At 41.7% G+C, this 6,863-nt stretch overlaps 1 long non-coding RNA gene across 1 annotated transcript in view; it reads right to left on the reverse strand.

Moving 5' to 3' along the window:
• Positions 1 to 120: 120 nt before the first annotated feature.
• The window catches only part of LOC125486060, a 13,654-nt gene continuing 6,911 nt past the window's right edge, over positions 121 to 6,863 (reverse strand). The window contains exon 3 of the long non-coding RNA XR_007264737.1: positions 121 to 1,478. This is a non-coding gene — a long non-coding RNA (uncharacterized LOC125486060). The remainder of the gene's footprint in view (positions 1,479 to 6,863) is intronic.

Below are 6,863 nucleotides of genomic sequence, written 5' to 3' on the forward strand. Positions count from 1 at the left end.
GGGGCTGGAACAGTTAGAACATTTAAAATGCATCCGGATGGGTATATGAATAAGAAGGGTTTGGAAGGATATATGTCAAATGCTGGCAGATGGGACTAGATTAATTTAGGATATCTGGTCTGCATCGGCAAGTGGGACCGAAGTATCTGTTTCCATGCTGTACATCTCTGACCAAGGTTTTTGCCATCCATCCTATTATCACCTCCTTTGATTCAGCTCATGCTCCATGTACAAAAGAGGCCATTCGGAACACTGTCCCATCACTCTGACACACACCTAACATAGGAGTAGGAGTAGGCCATTAATGAGTGTATCTGAATCCTCATTAGAACTAAATCTCATTGAATCATTTATTGTCACGTGTATACATATATGGCCTGATTCACATTAACCTAGAATAAAATAAGGAAAAAAAGATAACTTAAGAATGTCCAACTTTCCTTTGCACGGCTGCAGTCCCACTCGGCTTTACAGCCCTCGCCATGCCTCCACTCTGGGCTTTCCAGCCCATGACATGCCACTGCCAGCGTCTTGCTCTGGGCTGCCTCACCGGCCTGCTTTCACCAGCCTACTCTTGATTCACTGCCATTGCTGCAGGACACAATCCGTGCATTAAGCTCCTATTATGTCGTTCCTGGTCGCGACCTGACTCTGTTTAAAGAAATTTTAGAACACTCTGTTCCCTGGAAGCTAAAGTACAGCTGGCAAACATTCAAGGACTGCATGAGGGCACTGCGCCAATGGCAAACAGTCAAGGAAAACATAGGGGAACTGTAACAACTGTTTATTCCTGTCTGTCCCAAAACCAGAACGGGTAAGAGGGCCAATCCATGGCTTACAATGGAAATAAGCAATAGTATCTGATCCAAGGAAAAAACATAAAGATTGGCCAAGAAAAATAATAAATCTGAGGATTTGGAGCAGTTTAGAATTCAGCAATGAAGGACCAAGGGATTGATTAAGAAGAGGAAAATAGACGAGGTTAGACTATGACAAGGATGCAGAGATCCTTCAGCATGATCTGGACAGGTTGGGTGAGTGGGCAAATCAATGGCAGATGCAGTATAATTTGGATAAATAGAGTATGAAAGTAACTCTAAGGTTTTGGAGTAGATTTGTAGCTCGGGTTGTGGTTGTTGAGGTTGGTTGGCTCGCCAAGCTGGTTTGTTGTTCCGCAGACATTTAGTTGCCATGCTGGGTAACATCATCAGTGCAGCCTCCGAAGAAGCGTCGGTGTGGTTTCCCACCTGGTTTTTAAACTTTGGAGTCCATGGATTGCCTCACTTCCGGTTTTCCTTCGTAGTGGAATGTATATGGGGTCGAGTTCTATGTGTTTATTAATGGCTTTCTTCTTGGAGTGCCAGGCTTCTAGGAATTTCCATGCCTGTCTCTGGTCAACCAATACTCACTCATCTCAATCAACGTGGATAAGGAGAACCACCAATTCGACTGGGACAACAACAAAATCCTGGGACAAGCTAAGCAGAGACAGAAGTAGGAGCAATACATCATCTGAGGCCCAAGAAAGATTTGTAATATGTAACAACTTTACACCCTCTGGACAGCCCATTGGGCTTTGCTGTGAATTACTTTTATTGTTACTGTTATCAGCCACACAATCATTACTGTATGCAAACTAATTTACATGTTTGTTCAAGCAGCAATAGAACAAATGACTAGTTAGTGACCCCTCGCAGTGTCAGTAAAGGAATAATTGTTGTTCAGAAACTGCAGACATTTCATCATAAAAGGATTTCAGATCTTTTGCATCCAGTCTAAGAGGCAGATAGGACCTTAATTTAATGTTGCTATCAAAAAAAGGCACACCCTACAATACAGTCTGGTCTCAGTGCTGCACTGAGCTGTCAGTTTAGATTAACCAAGTTAAATGCTTGGTCAATCTTATCAGACTGACCTCAGGGAGAAAGGAAGGGCGTGTTCAAATAAGTTAGGCAGCCCTTGAATGACCTGGGAAGGGCAACCATAACCTTACTCAAAAGTTCATGTGCAGATATTTGATAAGGTTTCCCATGGTAGGCTCATTCAGAAAGTAAGGAGGCATGGGATCCAGGGAAATTTGGCTGTCTGGATACAGAATTAGCTGTCCGTTAGAAGACAGAGGGTGGTAGTAGATGGAAAGTATTCAGCCTGGAGCTTGGTGACTAGTGCTGTTCTGCAGGGATCTGTTCTGGGACCTCTGCTGTTTGTGATCTTTCTAAATGACTTGGATGAGGAAGTGGAAGGGTGGGTTAGTAAGTTTGCTGATGACACAAAGGTTAGTGGAGTTGTGGATAGTGTTGTAGATTGCAACGGGACATTGACAGGATGCAGAGCTGGGCAAAGAAGTGGCAGATGGAATTCAACCCAGAAAAGTGTGAAGTGATTCATTTTGGAAGGTCAAATTTGAATGCAGAATACAGGGCTAATGGCAGGATTCTTGGCAGTGTGGAGGAACAGAGGGATCTTGGGGTCCAGATCCATAGATCCCTCAAAGTTGCCACCCAAGTTGATAGGGTTGTTAAGAAGGCGTATGGTGTGTTGGCTTTCATAAAACCCTGGTTAGACCACACTTGGAATATTGTGTTCAGTTCTGGTCGCCTCATTATCGGAAGGATGTGGAAGCTTTAGAGAGAGTGCAGAGGAAATTTACCAGGATGCTGCCTGGAGTGGAGACCACATCTTATGAGGAAAGGTTGAGGCAGTTCGGGCTTTTCTCATTGGAGCAAAGAAGGATGAGAGGTGACTTGATAGAGCAGCACAAGATGATGAGAGGCATAGATAAGAGTGGATAGCCAGAGACTTTTTCCCAGGGCGGAAATGACTATTACAAGGAGCTATAATTTTAAGGTGATTAGAGGAAGGTATAGGGTAGATGTTAGAGGTAGGTTCTTTACACAGAGAGTGGTGGGTGTGTGGAATGTGCTACCAGCTGTGGTAGTGGAGTCAGATATATTAGGGACATTTAAGAGACTCTTGGACAGGCACATGTAAAATGTAGGGTATGCAGGGTAGTTTGATCTTAGAGTAGCATAATAGGTCGGCACAACATAATGGGCTGAAGGGCCTGTACTGTGTTGTACTGCTGTATGTTCTATAATTTAAATATTGAGTGTGACTCACAATAGGCTTTCTTTCTGGGCTTACACTACTTGAGCTGACAAGATACTGGAACACTACATCTGATTCAACAGCAGGAAGAAGCAGGGAAATTCCCCAAAGGAGATAGAAGATTCTGAGCCCTTATGACTTTTTAAAGTCACATCTGTAATTTTAAAACTCTACTGAGGGCATTAATAGATTTAACAAAAGGGGAACAGGTGCTTCCAAAAACTTTAGAAATGTTCAATTGTTGAATTCAATCAGTTCATTTTTGAATATACAACTGTTGGAAAATTTGAAATGAATTTCAAGAAATAAAAACTTGTCCTGCCAATTAGCTGCAGGAGTATATTCAATGGAAACAAGTTGTATATGAGTAAATCAACTGTAGTTCCTAAGTTCAGACTTCTGCACAAATTTGAGTTTAACAGTGTGTCATTAAAAAATGAACTGATAGGCAAATACTTTCCATGAAGTGTGCAATATGCTCTATGAGGAGAAAATAATATTACAAAAGCTAGTTGTTCTTCTGTGGAGATGTTTAGTTGCAGGATGAACTGTTTTGCCAGCTCAACATCCACCTTTCAATCCATCATGGCAGAGTTTAAATGTTGCTTCAAAGAATGAATCTTACATGAATAGCTCTTTAATTCAAGATATTTAGAGCTAATATTGCATGTTACTGTCCAGAATATTACTCACAAGAAGTCTGAATATGCAGTATGTTTTCAGTCTCTCATCATTGTGTGGTCAATTTAATCCAATTGAATATATTCCTTTAGTTTATTTGAAATTATTTGCAATTTTACTCAACTAAAATTATGGGCACTTGTTGTTCTTGTATATGGGTTTTGAGAGTACAGGACAGTGTAATATATAAAGAAATTTTAAAATCCATTGTAAATAGTAAACTGGCATGATTTGGAAAAATATCACTCCTAGCTTTATATTCCACCGACTCTACTAATTGCATTCTGCAACCTTACTGTCTTTTTTTGGTTCCACCCACAACTTTTCCTCATGAAAACATGGTTTCGTCATCCATTCTCACTTAATGCATCTGTGACTTTCTCCCTCTTTGAACTGTTATCTCTACGCATTTAATTCCTCATGCTCACAATCGGCCATTCCCCACTCATCTTTATTTATTGACCTGTCTTCTTCTTCCTCTTTTCTGTTCACTACAATTTAATGCATTCTTGCTGCCTTTATTCCAGCTTACATTTACACATTTTGTTGCTCTGTCCATACTTTCCATTTTGTCATGTACCTACTCCTGTGTCCCAGCATCGTTTTCTATCATCTCCAATGCTTTGCTGAAACTCAGGATAATTCCTCACAATACCACCACTATGATTAGACAGTGAGGAAAACCATTGAGATTGAAGCACAGCAGTATAACTTGGACAGTGTTTTAAACTTTGCAGAATAGCTTGAACACACATTGTTTGGAATTAAATAGCATCTATAACATAGTGAAGCAACCCAGAGATGTGATAGCAAAAAAAAAACTAACCTGAGCCATGCAGAACTCTGTCTGCAGGACTGGCAACTATCAGACCTCACTGAGGTAGTGTGCTGGAAATCAAGCTAGAGCTATTCCCAGAGTGGTCACAGAAGTTAAGCATTTTAATCAAAGCATGGAAAAAACCCTCAAATGACCTGTTAGATTGATGCAGGCCAACGAAAAACATGGACAATGTTTCTGTACTTACAAGAATGACTATATATTTCAAATAGAATCTAACCACATCAACTAGTATGAACTAGAGACAACAAGGTGCAGAGCTGGACAAACACAGCAGGCCAAGCAGCATCAGAGGAGCAGGAAGGCTGATGTTTCAGGCCTACATCCTTCCGAAACAAGTATGAACTGTTGACTATAACCCTGTGAGGTAAAAGCCTAACCACCTTATAAAACTCCCTTACACACACTTACAAGTAGTCAGACAGACAAAGAAAATTTGTGTTATGGGTGGAGGGTAAAAACTGGAAAGCAGTTCAGTGGTCCCACTGGATGATCATTTATCTTGCAGCACTTGCTGTTCTTCAATCTTTCTTCTCCAGGCCCTTTCTACCTCTTTGCAGGAGGCACAGGTGAATGGTCCGTTAACTGCACATTTTTTTGAGTTGCAGGTTAAAGCTACATCTTGCAGCAACTGATGAGGAAAAATTATCTGGCTTCCTTCAGGCATCAAGTATTTGACTGGAGAGAAAGACATACCATCTCCCCTGCTGGAAGTCTGAAATTATCGTTCACAAACCTGTCACCTTCCCAGGAGACAGCAAGATAGTTGGTGTCAGGCTGATGCACTGATACAGTCCAACTCTACTTCATTTTTACGGGTCAGACTTCCTGACTGATATTCAATCCTGTGCCTAATGACAATTTTCACAATTGGGAAAAGGAAGGTTCCAGCATTACAGCTAGACAGAAATTGCTGTGCACAAAATTAAGATTCCAATCAAGGCATACGATAAAGAATACTAAATGCAGAAAAAAAAACAACTTAAATTTCGAAACAAAAACACTTCTCCTTTCCTGAAAAACTTTGCAAAATAGAATTTATAGGTTAAGAACAGTAGCTGTTGAGGAACAAGATAGAGGTTAAAGTTCATATCAATTTGAAATACGAATAAAAATGTTTGCATAGCCCCAGCAAAAGACCAAAATTCCCATGACAATCTAACAGGAACAAAGAATTTGTGAAATGTACCACCTCCCTCTATTCCTGAACCTTGAACTGTGGAACAGGGGAGTTACTTGGCCTCGGTCTACATTAGAATTGTCAGAGCTGCCACGCCATTTTCTTGTGGGGCTGTGAACAATGGGGCTATGAGTTACTCTCAAATCTTTGTTGACATGGTAACAAGTTGAGGAACTAATGTTCAACTTGCTGGTGCATGCTAGTAATCACCACCCTGCTGTTGAACAAACAGTATTCAGATTAAAGAAGGTCTTCCTTTGGTTCCACATTTTAGAATTCTAGGTACAATACTCCTAACTTAACTGTTGCAACACAATAGTTAAAAGATCACGCTCTTGAACAATGGGAATAACCAGTTATATTACAGTACAAGAGTAGACTGTATATATTAAGAGTCATTGTCAATTGTAGCACAAAAATAGGGTATTTGGTACATTGAGTCCATGGTGACACTCTGCAGAGCAATCCAGTCAGTTCTACTTTCCGTAGCTACACTGGCCCTAAACCCCACCTCTTTCTCCGTTACATTGATGACTGTATTGGCGCTGCCTCGTGCTCCCACGAGGAGCTCGAACAGTTCATCCACTTCAACAACACCTTCCACCCCAACCTTAAGTTCACCTGGACCATCTCTAATACCTCTCTCCCCTTCCTGGACCTCTCTGTTTCCATCTCTGGCAACCACCTAGAAACCGATATCCATTTCAAGCCCACTGACTCCCACAGCTACTTAGAATACACCTCCTCCCACCCACCTTCCTGCAAAAATGCCATTCCCTATTCCCAATACCTTCGCCTCCGCCGCATCTGCTCCCAGGATGAGGCATTCCACTCCCGTACATCTCAGATGTCCTCGTTTTTCAAGGACTGCAACTTCCTCACCCTCAGTGGTCGAGAACGCCCTCGACCGTGTCTCCCGCATTTCCCGCAACTCATCCTTCACACCCCCTCCCCGCAATAACAACAAAAACAGAATCCCCCTCGTCCTCACTTACCACCCCACCAACCTCCGGATCCAATGCATCATCCTCTGACACTTCCGCCATCTGCAATCCG

Source organism: Rhincodon typus, chromosome 25 (genome assembly GCF_021869965.1).
Source record: "Rhincodon typus isolate 14 chromosome 25, sRhiTyp1.1, whole genome shotgun sequence".
NCBI lineage: Eukaryota > Metazoa > Chordata > Chondrichthyes > Orectolobiformes > Rhincodontidae > Rhincodon > Rhincodon typus.